Source organism: Ambystoma mexicanum, chromosome 4p, assembly GCF_040938575.1.
Source record: "Ambystoma mexicanum isolate Mex_15411 chromosome 4p, UKY_AmexF1_1, whole genome shotgun sequence".
Taxonomy (NCBI): Eukaryota; Metazoa; Chordata; class Amphibia; order Caudata; family Ambystomatidae; genus Ambystoma; species Ambystoma mexicanum.
In genome coordinates, this window is record NC_090927.1 from 801740143 (window position 1) to 801766065 (window position 25923).

The window sequence follows — 25923 nt, forward strand, 5'->3', positions numbered from 1 at the left end:
GGATCTTTAAATGAATATCTTTTAAGGTCTGTAGAGTAGTTATCCCAAGAATTCTTTGTTCAGGAATTATAGGCACCGGTTCCGGGTTCGAATATGCTTCTCCCATCCCAATTCGGGATAAAGCGTCTGCCTTACCATTCTTACAACCTGGTCGATAAGTGATCACGAAATCGAATTCGGCAAGGAATAAGGCCCATCGAAGTTGACGCGATGATTGGGCCTTGGCTGTTTTTAAATACCGCAAGTTCCTGTGATTGGTGATTACAGTAATGGTATGCCTGGCACCGAGAAGATAATGCTGCCAAGCCTCGAAGGCGGATTTGATGGCTAACAACTCTTTATCGGTAACCGCATAGTTTAATTCGGGCGCTGAGAATTTTCTGGACCAAAATGCTACTGGATGAAGTTGACCGGTTTCCGGATCCTTCCTTCTGGGACAGGACAGCCCCCATGGCTAAACTGGATGCATCGGTTTCAACTATGTATGGGAGCTCGAGGCGTGGATGCTTTAAGACAGGTGCCTACGTGAATTTCAATTTCAGTTCTTGGAAGGCTTTTTCAGCCTCTTCCGTCCACAAGAAGCGTTTGTTCTTTCGCGAAAGTGCTGTGATGGGGTGTACAACATATGAGAAGTCAGGAATAAATCTGCGGTAGAAATTAGCAAATCCAAGCATGCTTTGCACCCCTTTAACTGAACTGGGTGATGGCCACTTGAGAATTGCTTCCACCTTTCGAGAGTCCATTCGGACTCCTTTTGGAGTCAGGATAAATCCAAGGAATTCAACTTCTGTAGCATGAAAAACACATTTTTCCAATTTTGCATATAACTTGTGCTGGCGTAGTTTCTCAAGGACTGCACAAACGTGCTTAACATGGTCTGATTCTGAGGAGGAGTACACTAGAATATCGTCTATGTATACGACAACACAGACGTCAATGAGTTCACAAAGGACATCGTTCATAAAATACTGGAAGGCTACTGGTGCATTGCACAACCCGAAGGGCATCACCTGATATTCGAATAATCCGTACTTGGTGCGAAAAGTGGTCTTCCATTTGTCGCCCTTCTTTACACGTACCAGAAGATATGCCCCTCGGAGATCTAAATTATGATATGATATGATATGATATGGCATTTGTAACGCGCCTATACACAGGTGTTTCAAGGCGCGACGAGGCAGGGAGGGGAGGAACAAGGGGAGACAGACAACGATCCTACTAGGCCAGGTGTCATTCAGATCGCGCAAGTGCATGGGTGGGGGAGGGGGAAAAGTGCAAGGGGAAGGGGAGGGGGGAAGTGCAGTACAAGGTAAGTGGCGTAAAGTAATAAATAAATAGGGCCAGCTGGTGGCAAGTGCAAGGTAAGTGCAGAACAAGTGCTGGGAAAGGGGGGGGGCTGTAGGGATACAGAGACAGTCCCGCAGTGCAGAGGGGTTCCAGTGCATCAGTGCAAGTGGAGAGTGGCTGGGCCCAGGACCGAGGCCGTTAAGAGTGGTCCAGTTGCAGAATCAGTGCAGGTTCAGTGAAGGATTTAGTGTAGATGCAAGCATCCTTTACTTGGTCTAGTAGTTCGGGGATCAGAGGCAATGGATATCGGTTCTTCACCGTGAACTCGTTTAATGCGCGGTAGTCTATGCACGTTCTGAGGTCACCTTCCTTTTTGGGCACGAAGAATAAAGCTGAAGATGCGGTGGACTTAGATGGACGAATGAAGCCATTAGCAAGGTATTGGTCCAAGTATTGTCGTAGGTGACGGTTTTCGGGTTCTGTAAGGGCGTAGATCCTACTGTATGGAGGTTGTGCACCGGGTATGAGGTCGATTTGACAATCGTATGATCTATGAGGTGCTAAGGTGTTTGCCTGTTCTTTTTGGAAAACATCCTAGAATTCCTGATATTCCTGAGGTAACTGCATGACTGGATTAGTGACTGTGGCCAGGCTTTTGTTCAAGGTTTTTTCCGGGTAACAGGTGTGTGCACACTCCGGGAAGGTTACTCTCTTCTCTCGGCAATCAATACAAGGATTATGTGTTTCCAACCAAGGTATCCCCAGTATTATTTGGAACTGCGGGGCTTTGATTAAGTCAAACACAATAGTCTTTCGATGCCCATCTTGACCCAACAGTGTCATCTCTGTGGTGGAATGAGTTACAGGCCCAGAGGCAATTTCAGTTCCATCGACTGTGGTGATAACATCTGAAGTGATCTTTTTGCAGAGAGGTAGATTCATCCTAGAAGCCAATTCGTGGTCCACATAGTTTCCTATGGCCCCGCTATCAATGTATGCCCTAACTGTGTGCATACGTGATGGCTGCCTTGTATCAATAAGGACCATTGGTATGATTAGGTGCGAGGTCTGAGTGTCCTTCTTTAAGCTCGGCAAGCGCACCTCTACGCTTGTCGGGCATGGTCGTTTCCAGAATCAGGCTCTGTTTGATGTCTATCAGCAACTCCGACTACTTTCTTGGAATGTTTTATAGGGCAATCCCGTAGAAAATGTCCTGAGGCCCCACAGTACAGACACAACTGCATCTGTCGTCTCCTTTCTCTTTCTTTTTGAGCTAAGGGTCCCTTAACCCCCCCGATCTGCATTGGTTCTGATGCATCTGTTCCTTTGGGAGTAACATTGGGTTTAACCAATACCCGATTCTTGAACTTAGCTCGATCAGCTTTTCTATTCTGAAGTCGGTGGTCTAGCTGGACCACTAAGTCTATATATTCTGCGCAATTCTGAGGTGGGTTCACAACTTGGGCCAAAACATCTTTGAGTTCACCCCGAAGTCCACGATGAAATAATGTAATTCGCTTTACCTCTGGCCATCCGGTTTCCACCACCAACCTATTGAAGGTTGCGATATAAGTTAGCAGGTCCTGGTTTCCTTGTCGTAGGGATAGAAGTTCGTTATCCAGGACCTGTCCCTGTGAATGTCTGGCAAATAGTCTTTCCATGCTCAATTGAAAACCCTGAAAATCCCGAAGAAGAGGGTCATCCTGGTTGACTAATGGAATTGACCAATCCGCTGCACTGCCACTAAGGTATGACAGTACAAAGGCTACTTTGGCTTGGTCATTTGGAAAAGCTCCTGGTCTGCATAAAAAGTGCAAGCGGCATTGGTTCATGAACACGGCAAACCTTTTCGGGTCCCCAGCAAAGCGTTCGGGTGGAGCTAAAGGAATGCTCCCTGGTAGAACCACTTGCACAGGGCTGCTCGATGAAACGGGGGTTGAATTCCCCCCAAGTCCAGGTAGTGGTGTTTGCCCGGCTTGGTTTTGCAGCAGTTGTCTGGCAAGATCATCAGTGCGCTCCTTTGACACAATCAGTTCTCTCCTGAGGGTATTAGTTTCTGGGCGCGCGGAGTGCACTTCTGCCCTAAGTTCTCCTAACAATTGGGCTAGTTGGTCGGTTTCTGAGGTCTCCATTACGCCCAGGTGGGGATTTGTAGATAGGCTTGGTGTTCTGTTACGCTCACCTGGTTCCCACAGGGGTGTCGATCGGACCCGGACAGCTGCGGTCTCCACCAACGTGATGCGTAGTGAAGAGATGACAGTCTGGACTGGCCCGCCTAATCTTTTCTGCTGGACTCCTAGAAGTATTCTCCTGCAAGTGGAGAAAGGGATTTAGCCACCCGTGGACTTTAGTGATGGCCCCCCCCCAACTGTTCTCGTTCTCCCCACTAATCACCTCCGATATCCCCTCTTGATAACCTCACCTTATGTTTTTAAATGATGAGCTCTCCATCCTGAATGGCATGCAGGGGCGCGTAGATACCAGTTACTTCACTGGTTTGAAGGTACTGGAGGAGTTCCGGAGGAATATTGACTCCAGTATCTATAAAGTTCAAAGAGTTCAATATGTCCGATGTTCACTCTTGTTCCATTCCCTCGTTAGGTTGCAGCTGGGTCCAAAAGAATATTGCCTGGAGGCAGCTGATGGCGTTCAGGTAAGAGTCTGTATTACCAAACACTGTCGGTTAAACGTTGCATGAGTTTAACTTGCTGTTTTCTCCCCCTTTATAGGTGCGGCATAGAAAGATGCAGCGAATTACAAGATAATACCTCCGGTGGTAAAGGAGGTAAGCCTATGGTGGCAAAGAGATTGTCTTTGTCGGTTTTCTCGGCTCACCTTGTTATTCCCTTTGTTTTCCCCCTAGGTGCTGGGTTTCGATGAAGAAAATGAAGAGGCAGCGCCGAGTTGAAAGATGCGGTGGACTGGTGAGTATAACGCGGCGCAGCTGCTGGCGAAGCGATGCGTGCTGAAATAATGTCCTTTCCAGGCTCGGAGATGTGCTGGGTCTGGAATCAGGTAAGGAATCAAATAATGTCCGTGATCTAACCTCTTCTCCTTTCTTTTCCTTTTGTCTAGGAGCTCCGGATTCGAGGCGGGCGTGGCAGAAGACTGGATGCTGACTTGCAGACACGGTGAGCGTTACGCTGCTGGATGCAGAATAACACGAAGCATGAGCTGCTGTTCGGGAGTGGTTTAAATAGCCTGCAAAGTAGTCCCAGGTAAGAAGTTCCCCAGAACCACACCCGAGTAAAAAATAGTCCCTGTAATAAAATAGTCCCATCCAGGCCTCACGTTGGCTTGGACTCATTTGCAGCATGGTCTGCATAAGGTAAGTAAAGTCTATGAGCCTGGCGCCTATGGTGCCAGGACTGATTTCTATGATGAGCCTGGCGCCTAAGGAGCCAGGACTGAATTCAAACAGGGGTTTTAATGAATATCTGGATGTCTGCTCCCGGGGCTGATGGACTCGATCCGAATGCCCGGGGGTAGGCATCATGACAGTCAAGCAGACACCATTGGAAGCACTTTGAAGACATCTCGCTAGTCTCCGGGAACACAAGAGGCTTTGCCCACCTCTTTGGTAGGTGCGAGCTTCATTTTGAAGATCACATCGTGTGTCTGCAAGAGACGTGGCTGAGAGACAAACCACTACTGGAGGGCTTTTCTCTTTTTATAAATTCCTCTTCTAAGGCCCCCAATGGTCGCCCTACTGCGAGACTTCTTTTGGCACTGAAAAACAACTTATATCCGAGTAATCATGGAAAAATGACCTTGTAGAGGAGGTCCCAGATATGACCTGAACCCCTGCCCCCATTGCGAGTTGCCAGTGAGGGACTCGCCGTGGTACGTGACGCATGAGGTGCAAATGAACCAACAGAGAGCCGCACTGGGACTCTGCCCCTTGTACGTAACGAGATCAATACCGGTTGAAGCAGCCACAACGCGACAACCCTGGGCAGCACGATACCCTATCTGACAGCCATACCAGCCACTGATACGAAATGAGGAATAGCTGCACACGGTCCACGCGGGGACCCCTAAAGCCTTAATGGAAGGCCATGATCTCTGCTTCCAAAAGATCAGGACTTTCCCGACTCCCTTGGAAGCAGACCCATAACCCCGGTTCCGAGTGCCAGCCAGTCCCAATTGGGACCTTTTGGACCCTGTCCTGGCGCCAGTGGCACCAGGCTCATAAAGATGCCCAGTCCCAGCGCTGGAAGCGCCGGGCTCATAATGCTTGGGTGGACTTACCTGCAGCAGACCATGCTGCTTACTTACCTGCCAGTTGAACCCCGGATCCTCTTCTGTTTGGGACTACTTTTCCTGTTGGGTGGGGCAGGAGCCACTCCCTAGGTTCAGAACACTGGAACTCTTCTGGAAAGCAGGAACTCTTTTCTTACCTAGGCGTGGCTGTGGAAGGAGACACCTAAGCACTACAGGAGGCTATTTAAACCACACCCGATGGATGAATCTTGCTTTGTGTTATTCTGCATTCTCTGCAGCAGAACGCTCATCGTGTCTTCTGCTTCTGATCCTGGGCCTAAGGAAACAAAGGCTTACCATCCTGGAATCCAGTCTTCAGCAGCACCTGTAAAGACAAAGAAAGAACAGGTTAGCACTACGGTCTTCAGTGGCAGCGCATCTCTTACCTGGTCCATCGGCTGTCACCAACGCCTCGCGCTGCATTCCGGCATCTGAAAGACAAAGGCTTACCTAATCTTCGCATGTTCCGGAGGTCTTCGCACTGCATTCCGGCATCTGAAAGACAAAAGCTTACCAGCTCTTCGCACGCTCCGGAGGCCTTCGGCGCTGCATCCCGCATCTGAAAGACAAAAGAAGGTGCGTTTAAAGACATTGGGCAACTTTATTACTCACGTGCCATTACTCCTTCCCATGCCGAATCCAGTGGGTATTCCAGCACCCTTCAGCTTCTCTAAAGCTCCGAACTTGTACCTGCAAGATAAAAGGGACAGTTAGTGCGCATCGTGAAGCAGGCTACAAGCGCTTACCTACGTGCTTCCAGGCGCTTCTATTCCTCACGCGGGTTCGATCCTCAACTCTCATCAGCCCGCCATCCGCCATCGCCGGAACCCTGCAAAACAAGAGATATCATTACAAAAGACTTTTAAGACATTTGAAGTGCCCAGAACTTACCGTTCGTGCAGTTAACGACGGACAGCAGTCCTCTGAGGTCAAGAGGCCTGCACCCTTATCCAGTGAAGAAACTGGTTACGGCACCCTGCCCCGAGGCAGATGGAGAGCTCGGCGTTCACTTACCTAAGGTGAGGGCGTTAACCTTTGGGGTTCTACAGGAGAAGAGAAAGGGAAGAGGAGAGAGGCACCCAATAACCCCAGTTCATTAATCCCATATTTTCTATCTGCAGACATCTTACTCTTCGAGTCAGACATACAGTGCACAGAGGTCCAGCCCAAAGAGCCAACTGTGTTTTACACATCACCTTTGAAGATACGGCATTCACCCAGTCAAGACTTGCGGGAATCAGGTGAGCGTTACACCAAGGGCCCCGAGCAGCCCCGAGAACAAACAGAATTGGCTACTGAAAGCACGAATGCCAGTACTAGTAACTGCAAGGATAATGATAATGGATGCAGGGGAGAGGCACTGTTAAAACGTAAGAGAATGGTGCCATAAAACAAGATTGAAGCAACCGCCCTGTTGAATGTGTGTAAATAAACTTGAAATGCAAGAGGCTAAGAAATCGATACTGCTTGCAATGCCTAGTAGAAGAGTAGAGCGGCAAGTGCCAACCACATATCTACCTCAATACTGCACAATGTACACGTGCTACTCCATTTTGTGAAAGCAGAAATGTACCCAGGCGGCCAAAGGCCTGACAGGCCGAGTTTAGAAACCCAGCAAAGACCAGAGAAGGAGCGGAATCGAAACTCAACAAAGAGAGGCTTATGCCGGGGAGATCGAGGTCCACCAGAGAAGGGGAGGTGAGCATGAGCTCACGAGACTCCAACTGCAGAGAATACCAGCCCGCCTGTGATGGTCAAGATAAGAGAGGCCCATGCAGGTGGCCAAGCGCACACAGAATTAAATACACAAAAGGTTGGAAACTGAAGCAGATTCACAGTGGACCAGCACGTGACCAGACAGGCGCGAAGATGTACCACCGCCTGATGTCATCCAGAACCAGAGGGTGCCATAACTTTTCCTGATAAGAGACTACAGATCCGAGGCCATACCCAGCCAACTAATTGACACATAGCCCTAAAACACTGATTGATGGAAGGGAGGAAGGGTGAATCTTGGGACACTAGGCACCTGGGTGTCTACTCTGCATGCTGCTAATTAAAATGGAGATTTATGTTTAGGGGAGTCTCTTGCCCAATCACAAGGGTCCATGTAATCTAGGGTCCTATAGACACTGTAACCAATGAGACTTCGTACTTGTAGTGACGTTAATCACGTGTGTTGTAGAGTGAAGGGCGTAGACGCCCACCCGATAAGAGTTATCCAATCCACTTGCAATATTTCCATATACAGATATAGCACCTATACTTAAGTTACATTTCCCAACCAATTGTATTGCATGATGATTTTTTGTAGAATTAGACGTCAATGATGATGGATTTTGCCCATAAAAGAGGCTGTTGAACTAAAGTTCGGGGAAATCGGGGTAAGGCAGCTGTTCGAGATGCTGCTGATTTCCATAAACTGATGTATGTATCATTAAATGGACTTCCCTTTGCCAATTTACTGAGTCCTGATTATTGAACCTTGCTGGAGTATGTGAATCCTGCACTCTGTCCTCACATGGTGCAGCTATCTTGTATTACTAGTTTTTGAGGGTGAGTACTGACCACTGGGCCCGTCAGTAATTTCCTCTCCTCGTCAACACTTGGTAGCGTGAGGATGGTTTCGGCCATCAATTATAGATTATCGATTGATATAGTATAAGACACCTTTATACCGACGGCACGAAGTAAATCTGGGCCTTCTGTTACATCACAAGTCCTTTTACTATTCCGGCTGAGTAGGCCGAGAAGCTCCCCGTGGACAATGATAATGAAATCATTCCCAAAAAATCTGCAGTGGGCCTGAAGGAACCCGCCTTTCCAAGCATAACCCTTCTCATTCCCACTGGCAGCAGATCAGACGAAAACCATTAAAGCAAGAACAAGAAGGGGCGGTGATCCAGAAGTTCCAGAGAGGAAAAGAGGCGATCGGTGAGTGAAAACAACAAAACTCGTTACCTTGCCAAATGTCTTATAGGCCTTAGAGTAAGAAGGGGAAAAGTAACGGAGGGTGGTGGAGAAGATTAATACAGTTAAAAGTAGGAAAGAATGTAGAGATATAGAGGGAAAAAACCCGGGCACCTGAAGTAATTGGGAAAAATACCAGGGGGGCACCCGAGAGAAAACTGTAAAATTTGCCTTGTTCCTGCGCTTTAAAGAGTGGTCAGAAGGAACTTGAACCCAGAGCCCACAGAGGGGGACTTTAGGCTATGATGACGTTTAAAGACGTCATAAAGGGGTTAGTTCAAATCCCATGACGGGGTAATAATTAGAAGGCAGGTATACGTATGACCAGCTGGTGTCCGTCTAGTCTGTCAAGCGTCTGTCCTATATGTCTTCGTATGTCCTTTATATGTCAAACGTGAAATTGTTGTACTGTTGATTAATTGTAATGCATTTTGGTTTTATACGATTCCGTAATTGAGAGGGAATCGCCACTGAATTGAGAAGTGTTGAGCGAAACTGTTGGTGTAGAGCTTGGCAGAAAAGTCGGATTGGAGCTTGCGTATGTGGTGCTTGCTCATAATAGCGTAAAGTTGAAAAACTGTATGAACATTGTTGATGACAAAATTAAGGATGGAAGAAGTTACCCCACTTGCACATTTGTGCAAGCAGTTGCCAAAGCACGCAACAAAATTGAAGAAATATAGCCAGGAGTGGGTTAAGGGAACCGCAAATAAAATGTTTATGCCGTGGCCCCAAAATGGGTCATTGTCAAAGGCTGTTTTACAGCACATGACCACCTTCCTACATGCCTCATATAGCGGGAAGAAGCTTGAAAAACGCTTTGCTGTTCTCGAGCTTTGGAAAATGTTTGAACAAGCAAAAGAATAAGAACCCCCCGCAGACTGGATATTAAATGTATGTACGGAGGGGGGTGAGACGCCTACCGCGCCACCTACCCCGCCGGAACCAATTGTTGAGGGAAGTAAGTCGGAGGGTCTTTACCCACTAAGAGAGCTTAAGGCAGCCACAGGTTATAGCAACCCTGCATATGAGTCACCTGCGTGTAGCAGTAACGAGACGAAAGAGAAGGAACAGGAAATTGACTCAGCCTCCACAGTCCCATGGGGAAAAGAGAGGCGAGGTGAGGAAAGGAAGGACCAGGCACAAACAAGTGCACCTCTAGATAGAGAGAGAGAGAGAGAGAGAGAGAGAGAGAGAGAGAGAGAGAGAGAGAGAGAGGGAAAGAAGCGGAAAGGAACCAATGTACAAAGGACGAATGGATGGGAGGGCAGATACTGTTGAAGTTAGATGGAAAAGGAAGCGATGATGCAAGGCTGAGTGAACGGTCTGATGAGGCGCAAAGAAAGGCAAGGGAAAAAGAAGTGGACATAAGAAACGTGAAGGCAAGAAAGAAGGATAGGTTGAGGCGAGAACAGTTATATTGCGAAGAGCAAGCTATACCGCGCAGTCGCATGAAATATGCTGCCTATTACAAGTACAGGTAGAACATGCTAAGATTAGAGGAAGAGAAGAGAGTGTATGAAAGAAAAGTGAAGAAGCGAGAAGACGAGGAAAGTAGAAGGACAAAGGAACGTAGAGATGAACGGATGAGGGAAGTTGATAAGGCTAGAAAGGAAGCGAAGAAGCGAAGAGAAATGGATGAGGAAGCAGAACATAAACGCAGGCAAAGGGCGCGAGATTTAGAATTCTTGCAACAGGAAGTGAAAACACCCAATCCTGTTGTAGACTGGGAAGACATAGAAGAGTTCTTCCCTGCACGTGATGCGGTACCGGGTACAAGCGGGACAGTTAGTGATGATGACTTCGACACCAGAAGCATCGGGGAAGCAATTGATAAAATATACAATGAGATGGGACTGGAACGAATCTCCCAAGAGGGAAGGGAAGATGAGCGCTTAGAGATCACTCAACTATATGACACTGAGGATGTCACCCAAAGTAGTGCGAGTAGGGGACGTTCCCTAGATAGACTAGAAGTTGGGCAGAACGAAGATGATGCGAGAAGTTGTGTAAATTGGGAGTACTCGGAATCAGACTCCGATGGAGAAGCGGAGGAAGTGGCGTGTGACGGAAGGGAGGCGGTGCGAAAAGCGACTCCCAGAGAACTGAGAGATACAATGGTCAGATGCAAGCGGGTCCATAGATAGGACACCGAAGTCCGCTGGACAGTCCAGCCGACATGAAGAGACACCCCACGGTCGGAGGAGGGCGTCGGTACCCGCCTATACAGATAGGCTAAGGGCATTGCCAGGTAGAAGGAAAGGCGGGAACGACGCCCAGGCAAGAGACCGAGGAGGTATAGAGAAGGAAACGGAGGATTGCGCATTCCAATTCCCACTGTTAGAAAAGGGGGGAGGAAGACCGCAATATATTCCATGGCCACACATCGATCGAGAGAATCTTAAAAATAAGCTTCCAATGCTGACCTCGGGAGCCAGAAAGTGGATACATGAGCTAGAGAAAATGACGGAGGGCGTCACTCTAGCCATAGGGGACATCAAGGGTCTTCTAATTGCTATACTTGGTGAAAGAGCAGACGACGTGTGGAAAAGGGCAGGATACCCTAGGGTAACCATAACTAACACCTCTCATGACGGAGCGCCATTTATCAACTGTAGAGCAGCAGTGTGGAAAGCGCTGCGTACACTATATCCGGACACATCGGATATGGGAGCCATAATGAGTCAGAGGATCCGTTGCTTTATATCCAGAATTTTCAAGACGCGTGGGTGCTCGAAACGCATGAGTCTTGGACAAAATCTATCCCTGTATTCTACCATATATTTTGCCAAGGGTTACCAGAACCGGTTCAAAAACAGCTAAAAAAATTGGTAGGAGTAGAAGCTAAACCATGGGCCAAAATCCAATTGACAATTGCACATTATTGTAGATTGTTGCAAGAAAAGAATCGGAAAAAAGAGGCAACACGTAAGGGAGAGGAGGCGAAGCTAGTGCAAAGGAAACTCAAAGTATGCTCTCGAGGGAGCCATGCTGACAAGCCCAACCGAATCAAGTGCACAACGTGCAACTAACCCGCCGCAGACCAATCAGGGTAACGCGGGATTTTACCCAAGAGGAAGGGGTTATGGAGAAAGAGGATGGCAGAGTAATCAGGGAGGGTTTTGAGGGAACCAAGGAGGTTTTCAAAATGTTCAAGGTGGTATACAGTGCGCACCAATGGGCACTCCAACTATGCCAAATGGACAGATGGCCCGACCAGCGCCAGTGTGTTGGCTGTGTGGAGTGACAGGACATGTGGCACGCATGTGCAGGAGCCAAAGCATGTGGCAGAACAACCAAGGGATGGGGGCAGGCATGGTGAATCAACCTGCTACCCCACAACAGGGCAATGCACAAAACTATACCGTGCAGCAGCAGGCATCTGGCTTGCAGCAAGGTGCACAGCAAGTGGTCCAACCACTGAACATGGGGAATGTATCACAAGGGCAACTCCAGCAGACACCGCCGCAAGTGTCTCAGGGCACTAATTCTGGTGGGGGAAACCCACAGGTATACAATGGACCGAACCTGTACATGGAATAGGACGGCTCACAGGGGACTCTGATGTGTTCTATCCTATCAGTGACACCAGACCCTAACAGGGAACCTAGGGTAAATGTCACCATAGGGGGGGAAAGAATATTCCTTCTTAGTTGACACGGGTGCAACGTGCTCGTGCATACGAGAAGGCAAGTTCTCCTTGTCCGGCGAGGCAATAGATACCCAGAGTTTTACTGGAGCTCATAGCAGAGTTCCCTTTACTGATGCACTCCCAGTCTCCGTGGGAGAGTGCAACATGAATGTACCTTTATTGTATTCTCGTCAGTCCCCAGTAAATATCATGGGTCGGGAATTGATGACAAAGTTGAATATGACCATCTCATTCACCGAGGATGGCATAGTGTGCTCCACCCCAGGAATGCATTATTCAAATGTGTGCAAAATGATTAGAGCATACTCCGGACGTGCAGCCATGAGAGCCATACGACTGGTACCAGAAGTGTTCTCATATGGCGTACGAGTGCTTATGGCGAGGTTGCCAGGCCTCGCAGACAAAACTATGAGAACTCCGGACAAGTTTCTATTCAGGCCAAGAATACCCATGCATGAAGAGTAGGGACAAGTATTTCCCTTAATGATACACTCTACCGCAGTGCGAGGAAAAGTGGTATTGGTTGAGGGTTGTGACGATGAGGGCAGAACTTGGTGTGCGATTGTCGCCATCGAAGAAGGGTATCGATGACTGACGTCACCGATGACGATCTGTTCGAAGAACACCATGACCTAGAAGAGACACGGGTGGAAGTGAGTCTCATATTTTGGGTCAAAATGATCAGGCGGGAGGTACCACAGAGGATGATGTTAGCATTAGTACATCCAGAATACTTTGATAACGACATGGCCCTGGTGCCAGCCAAGGTATGGACTACAGGGCCCTATGGGTCCTGGCGTTTAATCCAGGATTTACGAGCCCTAACGACATAGTCGAAGCCGAGTTCCCTCTAGTCCCAAATCCATCCACAATTTTGTGCAACATACCCACTGAGGCAAAATACTTCACGGTGATCGATTTGAAAAATGCATTTTTCTCGATCCCACTACACCGTGACTCACAAGACCTGACGTCATTTACCTTCAGGCAAATGCACCTGAAAAGTATGAGGTTGCCACAGGGGTATTGCGAGTCTCCATCTATTTTCGACAGAGTCCTGCAAATGGACCTAAGCAATATTGCGGTGGACAGTGTTGTTTTGCAGTATGCAGATGACATTCTAATCTGCAGCATCACTGAAGAGCAATGCCGACACGACTCAGTCCAGCTATTAACTATACTGGCTGAGAAGGGATACAAAGTGGACAAAGACAAACTGCAGTACTGCCAACAGGAGGTGCTGTACATAGGGCAACTGATCTCACATGAGGGGAAAAAGGTAACCCCAGAAAGGGCTGAGGCTATCATGAACATGGTCAAGCCGCGCACAGTAAAGCAAATGCAAAGATTCCTAGGCCTGTGCAACTATGTCAGAGCATGGATCTTGGACTACAGCTCGTATAACAAGCCCTTGTTGTAGGCACTTAAAAAGGCCCAGGTGACGAGAGAAGAAATTGAATGGAATGACGAAATGGAGAAAGGGTTTACAGAACTCAAGGGGACAATTTGTAAAGCCCCAGTACTCGGGATTCCTAATTATGCTGAGGAATTCTATCTGTTTTCTCATACTGATGGCGATTTGATGACGGCAGTACTCGCGCAGCGAACCTCACTGGGATATAAACCCCTAGTGTATTACAGTGGAAGTTTGGACCCGGTTAAAAAAGGCCACTTCCCGTGCGAACAAAATTTAGCTGCCGCTAAATGACATTATATGTTGAGCACTCACTATTCGCCATACTAGAGAAGCCAAAAGGCACGCTGACTTCTCAGAGAGCATCAGCCTACGAGGTGATTATCTCCAATCCATCGATCAAAATAGTGCGATGCAAAACGGTGAACCCTGCAATGTTTATAGCTGAGCCAGTCACAGAGGGAGATCCTGTGCATGACTGTGCAAGTTATGAGGAATTCTATGATGAAATCCCCAGGGTAAAGGAAAATGCCCTGGCAGGTGGAGAGATCGTCTTTATTGACGGGTCTTCTAGAATCGACCAAGAAGACGGACAAAGGTATACAGGCGTGGCCGTAATGAAACACATGGTGAATGGAGAGTTCCAAGTACTTGTCAGTGCACAAATACCATCTCATTATTCGGCGCAGGCTGCAGAGCTACTGGCACTGATACTCGCCATTGAGAACCATGCAGACCAGGAAGTAACAGTGTACAGCGACTCCGCCTATGTGACGTCAACAGTGCATGCAGGTTTAGCGCGCTGGAAAAGGAGGGGCTACCTCGGAGCAGACGGCATGCCAGTGCAACAGGAAGCCTTGTTGGACAGGCTGATAAAAGCACTACAGCTCCCAGTGGCCATAGCGGTCGTGAAATGCACCGCTCATACCAAAGGGACAGATTTTGTGTCACGTGGGAATCATGAAGCGGACACGGAAGCCAAACGTATGGCATCCAAAACTGTAAGAATCATGGACGTGGAGGTGGAACGTACCCATGAACGAATGATGGTAGCACGAGCCACTCCAGAAGCTTATAGCAATATGGGGCAGTCTCAATTAATGGAGCTCCAGAGGGAGGCACCTCAGGAGGAGAAAAATGTATGGAAGCATTGAGGGTGTTCTTTAAACCCCTCTGACGGATTGTGGAGGCAAGACAGCACTGGTAAACCAGTAATGCCTGTCGCCCTTCTAAAGGTAGCGCTAGAACAGCTCCACTACCCCATTCATATGTCAAAAGAAAATCTTGCTGCAACGCTCGCGGAAGACTGGTTTATACCGAACTTAGCCGAGCATGTTGCATTCTTTGTGGTAAACTGCATTTTCTGCCAGCAATTCACTTCTGGGCACACATTAAAAGTAGTGTGAGGAGTCATCCCCAGACCAAATGGACCTTTCCAGCACCTACATATTGATTATGTCGATATGATTCAGGTGTTTAATGGGTACAGGTATTTACTTGTGGTGGTGTCCCTTTTCCAGATGGGTAGAAGCAGGCCCCTGTAAACACCCTGACGCTGCCTGTGCTGCCAAATTCCTGGTGAGGGAGGTTTTTCCTAGGTGGGGGGTGTGTGAAGTAATAAGATCAGATAATGGGGCGAATTCTGTAAATGCTCTGTTTGAACAGATTAGCTTGTTGCTTGGTATAAAGCACAAATTCTCGTCGGCGTATCACCCAGAGGGAAACGGGATATGTGAACGGATCAACGGCTTGCTTAAGGAAAGGATAGCCAAGTTGAAGCTCACATTAAGAAAGGGATGGATGCACTGCCTACCACTGGCATTGTATGCGCTTCGGAACCAACCAGGCTCCGACCATCGTCTTACGCCACACGAAATAGTTACTGGGAGAAGAATGATAACTCCTCCCACCACCCGAGACAGAGCTAGATGTGATGCCCAGTAAACTAGGGAGGTTCTAGGAGAGGAGATGAAAGCCTATCTGGATTGTCTCACGACAAGTGCCACTGTCATTTCAGGCCAGCTGCAGCGACGGCGGAAAGGGGACAGCACGGCTCAAAACACAACAGATAGTGCTGATGCAGGGGCAACTCACAGCCCATGCACGCCTCTTGTCTTCCCTGGAGATCGCGTCCTTGTGAAGAATTTCACAAGAAAAAGATGGGACGAGCTGAGGTTTAATGGCCCGTTGATCGTAGAGGACTGCACCCCGTCAGCTGTCAAGCTCAAAGGCAGACGAGCCTGGATCTTCCTGAACAATATAAAACCCTTTATAGGAGAGAGCACTCCTACTACATCCACTGCCGAGGAATCCACAGACAACGGGAAAGGACCGCAGCACGTGCAGACAAGGTCTATGGCAAGGAAGAAAGACGCACAAGCAGAAAACACAAACTAAGGAACTCGCTGTGAAAATTGTGGCTGTACACTGAACTTCTCCTCCAGGCACTGAATGGGGTACAAGACCTTCAAATGAACGCAAAGTGCAGCTGAACTCACAGGGTAAAGGAAAAAGTTGCATACTCTGAACGTGCAGTGACACTGATAGCTTGATCACGTTGAGCCACAAAACATTGACCACAAACTCTCAGACTCTGATAAACTGTAAAAACAGGACACTCTTGTAAACTAAAACTGGTATCCTGAAGCATCCAGTATCAAGACTCTGTTCACAGACATATGGTTCACCCCAGCAGAAGTCTCAAGTGGGATGTGCTCACCTATTTTCAGCTAGTAGCACTGTCCTATCCTTCACTCATAGGGAGAGAAACAAGTGTCACAGAATATATTCAGGATCCAGAAAATAAGAAGATAATCAGGCAACTACTGACTGTCATCGCAGAGGTCTTCGCCGAGTTGCCCGAGCACAGTGAACAAAAGACTAATGCTCTCGCCACAAGCAGTTATTGACAAAGTTACCTTGAATCACCAATGCCCTTATTGCCCCAAACATGGTCAACACTGGAGGGCCAGTTTTGGTGAAAAGTACTACAACTGCCCAATTCGGTGCCAATACATCAAATAAGGAGAGAGCTAGCTTTAACCTCACTCAAAACCATAGTGGTATGGAAAACGCTAAGCTTCTAACGAAAATGTCTTGAGGACACCACAATAGGAGGATTCAGTGTGCTGAATAAAGCCCTAAAAGAAGAATCCGACACAATTCTAACAGAGTGGCAAAAGACGTGTCGAGCGACCCTAGCGAATCTTAACGAGTCAGAGGATGACCTATGGATCAACCCAGACAAAACAAAGAAAAAACTATACATGGCCGACTGGATAGAAACCCAGGAAAACAACTGTAAATACAAAGGCTATGAAGACTTCTGGGCACAACCACGCAAGCTGAACAAGATTCCGAGTTACCTGACTTTATTCCCGAATTGGTACTTCCGAGGCCTTCTCATGAGATTCAGACTGAACATCTTACCAACGGGAGAAATACTGCAAAAGGAGAAAAAAGTTGAACAGTCTCGAAAGTTGTAGAATATGGACAATAAAAGGAGAGAAAGAATCTCTGAAACACCTTACCCTACATTGCGTAGGACTTAGAGAAGAGCGTACACAGTGCTTGGGGGAAATATTGAGAAGCTCTATGACAATGAGCGCTGAAGAGCGGTGGAGGACTCTAGTTGAAGGAGAAACAATGAAGATGAACATAGCGCTCATAAGACTGGTGATCCGAATACTCAAGAAACTGGAGGGACTAAAAAGCGTGACAACGCTTGGAAAACATTAATAGGCCCAGAAACATTAGACCAAGTCTGGAGAGTTAGACAACGTTCATCAAACTGTAGACAACCACCGAAAAACTGGACACGGTGAGGTTAAAGGTTTCATATATGGAAACCAAATAATCTGTGCAAATAAAAAAAATAAAGTTACCTACATCTTATTCTTTCGAATCATTAAGGAGTGCCCAGAACTTGTCGGGAGAACCACAGATACCTTGACTTTCATCAGAGATCCCCGAAATAATCACATCCTGAATCAAATATGGAGTAAACTGAACAATGTGGTAGCAGACCACGCAGCAGGAAAGTGCAAGACCTGTTCACGACAACAAAAAGACTTGTGATTGGGGCCCAGCAAAACAAAGCAAATGTCCCTATCCCCTGCAGACACGCAGCTAGTCCACAACGTTCTGATTAGGCTAGTCACAGACTATCCAGAAATGGTGGGAAGGCCTGCTGATGTCGATGTTGCTACCTTCCCTAGAGATCCAGTCAATTTCCCACACATGAAGACTCTTCTCCATAGCATTATGCTCCAAGTGGAACTGACCAAGTTCCAGCGAGAATTCCTAAGGAGATTCTTATGAGACTATTCGGCGAGGGACAGATCGAGGAGGCAAAGACTGATCACACTGCATGAAAGGCCTGTGACCTAAGAGCCAAAGCGTCAGAGCAAATGTCATTAACACCCGAAGACAGTCGGTATGCGTTTCGTGTTTTCTTTAATCTCATTGAAAACTTTCCAGAACTAGTGGGCAAACCCCACAACATTGATGTGCCCACTTTTCTTAATGATCCAGCAAAAAATGCCCAATTGAATCGGCTCCTGAGGGCTATTGCATCACAACTAAGAAGCAATTATGGACATCCACTGCTAAGAAGAGTCTTAGAAGGGGGAGAACCAAGATAAAACGTTCCATCATCCCCCAGCCGGGGACAGAGCAAGGAAACAAAGACACAGTTCTTTATGCTTCAAACGTAGAACGGACCGAAAAGGCGGAAACAAGGACAACGACATCTTGAACTTTTTTTTCCTATTTTTCTTATTTTTTCTATTTTTGCATCATCGTTCCGTAGTGGAGTAAATGGGGGAGAGAGAGACTGTTCACCAACTCAACCTCGAAAGACCAAGTGAAAGGAACAGAGACATGAACTTCACTGCCGTGTTTACTTTTTTCAACCTTTTTCTTATTTTTTCCTGCCTTCTCATATGTTAACTTCTATTTTTATTTTTTCAAAATTTTATTTTGCAGATTTGTAGCGAATCCATCCTTTCATGGTGTCACAGCAAACAAGGTCCTGTATGTCCCCTGGGCCAAGGCGAGTTGGAATACATACAAATACAGGATAATTATGATGTGTTGGAAACGATAGTCTAACCTTTTTCCATAGTCTAGTAAAGGAACTGTACTCCATTCTCAGAGACTATCATCATCAGAGAGCATCAGCCTACGAGGTGATTATCTCCAATCCATCGATCAAAATAGTGCGATGCAAAACGGTGAACCCTGCAATGTTTATAGCTGAGCCAGTCACAGAGGGAGATCCTGTGCATGACTGTGCAAGTTATGAGGAATTCTATGATGAAATCCCCAGGGTAAAGGAAAATGCCCTGGCAGGTGGAGAGATCGTCTTTATTGACGGGTCTTCTAGAATCGACCAAGAAGACGGACAAAGGTATACAGGCGTGGCCGTAATGAAACACATGGTGAATGGAGAGTTCCAAGTACTTGTCAGTGCACAAATACCATCTCATTATTCGGCGCAGGCTGCAGAGCTACTGGCACTGATACTCGCCATTGAGAACCATGCAGACCAGGAAGTAACAGTGTACAGCGACTCCGCCTATGTGACGTCAACAGTGCATGCAGGTTTAGCGCGCTGGAAAAGGAGGGGCTACCTCCGAGCAGACGGCATGCCAGTGCAACAGGAAGCCTTGTTGGACAGGCTGATAAAAGCACTACAGCTCCCAGTGGCCATAGCGGTCGTGAAATGCACCGCTCATACCAAAGGGACAGATTTTGTGTCACGTGGGAATCATGAAGCGGACACGGAAGCCAAACGTATGGCATCCAAAACTGTAAGAATCATGGACGTGGAGGTGGAACGTACCCATGAACGAATGATGGTAGCACGAGCCACTCCAGAAGCTTATAGCAATATGGGGCAGTCTCAATTAATGGAGCTCCAGAGGGAGGCACCTCAGGAGGAGAAAAATGTATGGAAGCATTGAGGGTGTTCTTTAAACCCCTCTGACGGATTGTGGAGGCAAGACAGCACTGGTAAACCAGTAATGCCTGTCGCCCTTCTAAAGGTAGCGCTAGAACAGCTCCACTACCCCATTCATATGTCAAAAGAAAATCTTGCTGCAACGCTCGCGGAAGACTGGTTTATACCGAACTTAGCCGAGCATGTTGCATTCTTTGTGGTAAACTGCATTTTCTGCCAGCAATTCACTTCTGGGCACACATTAAAAGTAGTGTGAGGAGTCATCCCCAGACCAAATGGACCTTTCCAGCACCTACATATTGATTATGTCGATATGATTCAGGTGTTTAATGGGTACAGGTATTTACTTGTGGTGGTGTCCCTTTTCCAGATGGGTAGAAGCAGGCCCCTGTAAACACCCTGACGCTGCCTGTGCTGCCAAATTCCTGGTGAGGGAGGTTTTTCCTAGGTGGGGGGTGTGTGAAGTAATAAGATCAGATAATGGGGCGAATTCTGTAAATGCTCTGTTTGAACAGATTAGCTTGTTGCTTGGTATAAAGCACAAATTCTCGTCGGCGTATCACCCAGAGGGAAACGGGATATGTGAACGGATCAACGGCTTGCTTAAGGAAAGGATAGCCAAGTTGAAGCTCACATTAAGAAAGGGATGGATGCACTGCCTACCACTGGCATTGTATGCGCTTCGGAACCAACCAGGCTCCGACCATCGTCTTACGCCACACGAAATAGTTACTGGGAGAAGAATGATAACTCCTCCCACCACCCGAGACAGAGCTAGATGTGATGCCCAGTAAACTAGGGAGGTTCTAGGAGAGGAGATGAAAGCCTATCTGGATTGTCTCACGACAAGTGCCACTGTCATTTCAGGCCAGCTGCAGCGACGGCGGAAAGGGGACAGCACGGCTCAAAACACAACAGATAGTGCTGATGCAGGGGCAACTCACAGCCCATGCACGCCTCTTGTCTTCCCTGGAGATCGCGTCCTTGTGAAGAATTTCACAAGAAAAAGATGGGACGAGCTGAGGTTTAATGGCCCGTTGATCGTAGAGGACTGCACCCCGTCAGCTGTCAAGCTCAAAGGCAGACGAGCCTGGATCTTCCTGAACAATATAAAACCCTTTATAGGAGAGAGCACTCCTACTACATCCACTGCCGAGGAATCCACAGACAACGGGAAAGGACCGCAGCACGTGCAGACAAGGTCTATGGCAAGGAAGAAAGACGCACAAGCAGAAAACACAAACTAAGGAACTCGCTGTGAAAATTGTGGCTGTACACTGAACTTCTCCTCCAGGCACTGAATGGGGTACAAGACCTTCAAATGAACGCAAAGTGCAGCTGAACTCACAGGGTAAAGGAAAAAGTTGCATACTCTGAACGTGCAGTGACACTGATAGCTTGATCACGTTGAGCCACAAAACATTGACCACAAACTCTCAGACTCTGATAAACTGTAAAAACAGGACACTCTTGTAAACTAAAACTGGTATCCTGAAGCATCCAGTATCAAGACTCTGTTCACAGACATATGGTTCACCCCAGCAGAAGTCTCAAGTGGGATGTGCTCACCTATTTTCAGCTAGTAGCACTGTCCTATCCTTCACTCATAGGGAGAGAAACAAGTGTCACAGAATATATTCAGGATCCAGAAAATAAGAAGATAATCAGGCAACTACTGACTGTCATCGCAGAGGTCTTCGCCGAGTTGCCCGAGCACAGTGAACAAAAGACTAATGCTCTCGCCACAAGCAGTTATTGACAAAGTTACCTTGAATCACCAATGCCCTTATTGCCCCAAACATGGTCAACACTGGAGGGCCAGTTTTGGTGAAAAGTACTACAACTGCCCAATTCGGTGCCAATACATCAAATAAGGAGAGAGCTAGCTTTAACCTCACTCAAAACCATAGTGGTATGGAAAACGCTAAGCTTCTAACGAAAATGTCTTGAGGACACCACAATAGGAGGATTCAGTGTGCTGAATAAAGCCCTAAAAGAAGAATCCGACACAATTCTAACAGAGTGGCAAAAGACGTGTCGAGCGACCCTAGCGAATCTTAACGAGTCAGAGGATGACCTATGGATCAACCCAGACAAAACAAAGAAAAAACTATACATGGCCGACTGGATAGAAACCCAGGAAAACAACTGTAAATACAAAGGCTATGAAGACTTCTGGGCACAACCACGCAAGCTGAACAAGATTCCGAGTTACCTGACTTTATTCCCGAATTGGTACTTCCGAGGCCTTCTCATGAGATTCAGACTGAACATCTTACCAACGGGAGAAATACTGCAAAAGGAGAAAAAAGTTGAACAGTCTCGAAAGTTGTAGAATATGGACAATAAAAGGAGAGAAAGAATCTCTGAAACACCTTACCCTACATTGCGTAGGACTTAGAGAAGAGCGTACACAGTGCTTGGGGGAAATATTGAGAAGCTCTATGACAATGAGCGCTGAAGAGCGGTGGAGGACTCTAGTTGAAGGAGAAACAATGAAGATGAACATAGCGCTCATAAGACTGGTGATCCGAATACTCAAGAAACTGGAGGGACTAAAAAGCGTGACAACGCTTGGAAAACATTAATAGGCCCAGAAACATTAGACCAAGTCTGGAGAGTTAGACAACGTTCATCAAACTGTAGACAACCACCGAAAAACTGGACACGGTGAGGTTAAAGGTTTCATATATGGAAACCAAATAATCTGTGCAAATAAAAAAAATAAAGTTACCTACATCTTATTCTTTCGAATCATTAAGGAGTGCCCAGAACTTGTCGGGAGAACCACAGATACCTTGACTTTCATCAGAGATCCCCGAAATAATCACATCCTGAATCAAATATGGAGTAAACTGAACAATGTGGTAGCAGACCACGCAGCAGGAAAGTGCAAGACCTGTTCACGACAACAAAAAGACTTGTGATTGGGGCCCAGCAAAACAAAGCAAATGTCCCTATCCCCTGCAGACACGCAGCTAGTCCACAACGTTCTGATTAGGCTAGTCACAGACTATCCAGAAATGGTGGGAAGGCCTGCTGATGTCGATGTTGCTACCTTCCCTAGAGATCCAGTCAATTTCCCACACATGAAGACTCTTCTCCATAGCATTATGCTCCAAGTGGAACTGACCAAGTTCCAGCGAGAATTCCTAAGGAGATTCTTATGAGACTATTCGGCGAGGGACAGATCGAGGAGGCAAAGACTGATCACACTGCATGAAAGGCCTGTGACCTAAGAGCCAAAGCGTCAGAGCAAATGTCATTAACACCCGAAGACAGTCGGTATGTGTTTCGTGTTTTCTTTAATCTCATTGAAAACTTTCCAGAACTAGTGGGCAAACCCCACAACATTGATGTGCCCACTTTTCTTAATGATCCAGCAAAAAATGCCCAATTGAATCGGCTCCTGAGGGCTATTGCATCACAACTAAGAAGCAATTATGGACATCCACTGCTAAGAAGAGTCTTAGAAGGGGGAGAACCAAGATAAAACGTTCCATCATCCCCCAGCCGGGGACAGAGCAAGGAAACAAAGACACAGTTCTTTATGCTTCAAACGTAGAACGGACCGAAAAGGCGGAAACAAGGACAACGACATCTTGAACTTTTTTTTCCTATTTTTCTTATTTTTTCTATTTTTGCATCATCGTTCCGTAGTGGAGTAAATGGGGGAGAGAGAGACTGTTCACCAACTCAACCTCGAAAGACCAAGTGAAAGGAACAGAGACATGAACTTCACTGCCGTGTTTACTTTTTTCAACCTTTTTCTTATTTTTTCCTGCCTTCTCATATGTTAACTTCTATTTTTATTTTTTCAAAATTTTATTTTGCAGATTTGTAGCGAATCCATCCTTTCATGGTGTCACAGCAAACAAGGTCCTGTATGTCCCCTGGGCCAAGGCGAGTTGGAATACATACAAATACAGGATAATTATGATGTGTTGGAAACGATAGTCTAACCTTTTTCCATAGTCTAGTAAAGGAACTGTACTCCATTCTCAGAGACTATCATCATCATCATCTCTCGTAATAGGCGGGACATTGAACTGCACTTATCACTTTAGTGTTTATTGAGCTTTGAACGACAAAAACAGAATAAGAAGAGAAATAAACTATTGACTGTGGACGTATTTGAAATGGGGGCCCAAAACAGTAACTTAGTCGTGCCACCAGTGGAAGGGCGCCCATGGTTCCCTGGAAGGAGATGCTGCAAGCTGTCTTTCAGGACCGTCATATGTATATGCATTGTGATTATTGTAGTATTTTTATCGTTAGCTATTAGAACTGCATTTTTTATTAGTGCACGAAGCGTCCCAATGTCTGTGCATCCACCAGGTAATGAACATCTGGGGCCCACAAAAGCACCCAGACCTTATATTGTCATCCCTGTCCAAGAAAAACTGATGATAAAGCAAATGATTTACAGTTGAATGTAATTAGCAGTAACACGTATACACTTGAAGTAATGAAGGGTGAGAAAGGCTGGAGACAGGATCAGCACGGAATGAATGATAGCATAGCACTGTCCACGGCACGCACCCATACACTGAGTGCACACGAACAAGGGCAAGTGTCAAAGGCTACGAAACCGCAGGCCAAACCAACTGAAAGAGAGAAATCACCTGTGGAACAAGCAGCTCCAGAAAGCAGGGAGCAACGTGAGAAACCGAACCGAAGTGAAATAGCAAAATCACTCAATAGAACAGAGGAAGCAACGAAAGAACTCACTGAGAAAACACATGCAGTAGTTGGGTATGTGTTTCCACTCATACTTAGAGCAAAGAAGCTACAGGAGGAGCTGAGCAAGACAACCACCACAACTGTGATAGCGAGCACGCCAGCTCCAACGCCAGAAGTAACTACCGAGCCTATGACACAGCCACGTGTTGGAAGGATGATAAATCACATGCGGTGGGAGGAAGTCTACAAAAGAATGCAGGAGGGAAGGAAAAGAAGCGCAAAACCTCCCCCTATTACTGCAGGGCAGGAAATGAAACCTACCCCTCCAAGGATAATGCCCGAGAGTCTGCCTGAACGAAAGAGCAGTACAGATGCATTTAGAGACATAGTGATAGCCAACCACAGAAAAACACTAAGGATCAAGAGAAGTCCATATGAAACCGATAACGAGTTAAAGGATTACTTGGACAGCACGGCCCATCTTGGAAACAACATATGGTACCAGCACATGAAGGAAGTTGGACGAAGTCAATCAGAAGGAGAATGTTTCGTCTGTGCACTCCTGCCGTACAGCTTGGGCAAGTCCAAAATCTTTGTGGCTGTAGAAATAGATGTCCCCATAGAATACTGCATGTCACATGTGGCAATGTGTAACACCAGAGGACAATTCATAGGGAGAGACACCTCGTTGATATGGGCCAACGAAAAGGACTACCCTGATGAAGACGGATATGTCCAGGACATCAAAACAAGAAACAGGGCGCATACCAAGAATCATGTGATTAGATATGAGAACCCTGACGTCAAAGGATCAGGAATAAGGTGGGAAATAAACTCAAGACTGAACGTCCAAGGGAAAACGGCAGAAGAAGCACAAATATGGAAGAATCGAGGCCAAATGCAGATCTGGGGATCAGTTGTTTCCCCCCCAAGGGTTGGGAAGAAGAAGTTGTAATCTGCCGAGCTTGGATGGTCCTTGGAGCCTGCCAAGAAGCCATAGAAAACTCTCAAAGACTATGTAAACTACTCTGGCCAGAATTGGTAAAGCGGTTAACGTGGGTCAAAGAGAGAGGAGGCCCCCTGCAAATAGTACTGCTGGAAAACCCGAAACTGTGCTTTAGAAGTAATGGCACGAGGAAAATGGGGGAGAATCAAAACTGCGGGCGAATATACGAAGCCCCAGGAATGTCTCAAGGGACTGCAGTCCTGATGGACCGCTATTGGGCATGTGGATCCATGGCCTACATAAGACTACCGAGGAACTGGGGAGGCATATGCACACTGGTAAACGTCCACGTTCCTGCACTAGTGATCCCAAAAAATGAACTGAATCTGGACAGTTTCCCGAAAGCAGACGCTCAACTGAGGAAAAGGAGGTCTGTGGAACTAATGTCAAGTATGAAGAGAGAGAATTACTTCTCCGCCGAATCAGAGGATGCATTTTATGCCATTCCTTACGAACACAGGCTGTTTAGCCTGACTGCATCCGTATTTACAACAATACTTTTGCCGCACATCCAGGTTGGTGCAAATACCAAGTGGTTACAGATAACGAGATGGTAGTTACTGCAGACCATCAATACCAACATAAAAGGGTTCAACGCAATCAAGGAAGAACTGAGGGCAGTCAGACTGATGACCCTCCAGAACAGATATGTGCTTGACATGATCACCGCAATGGATGGAGGTGTT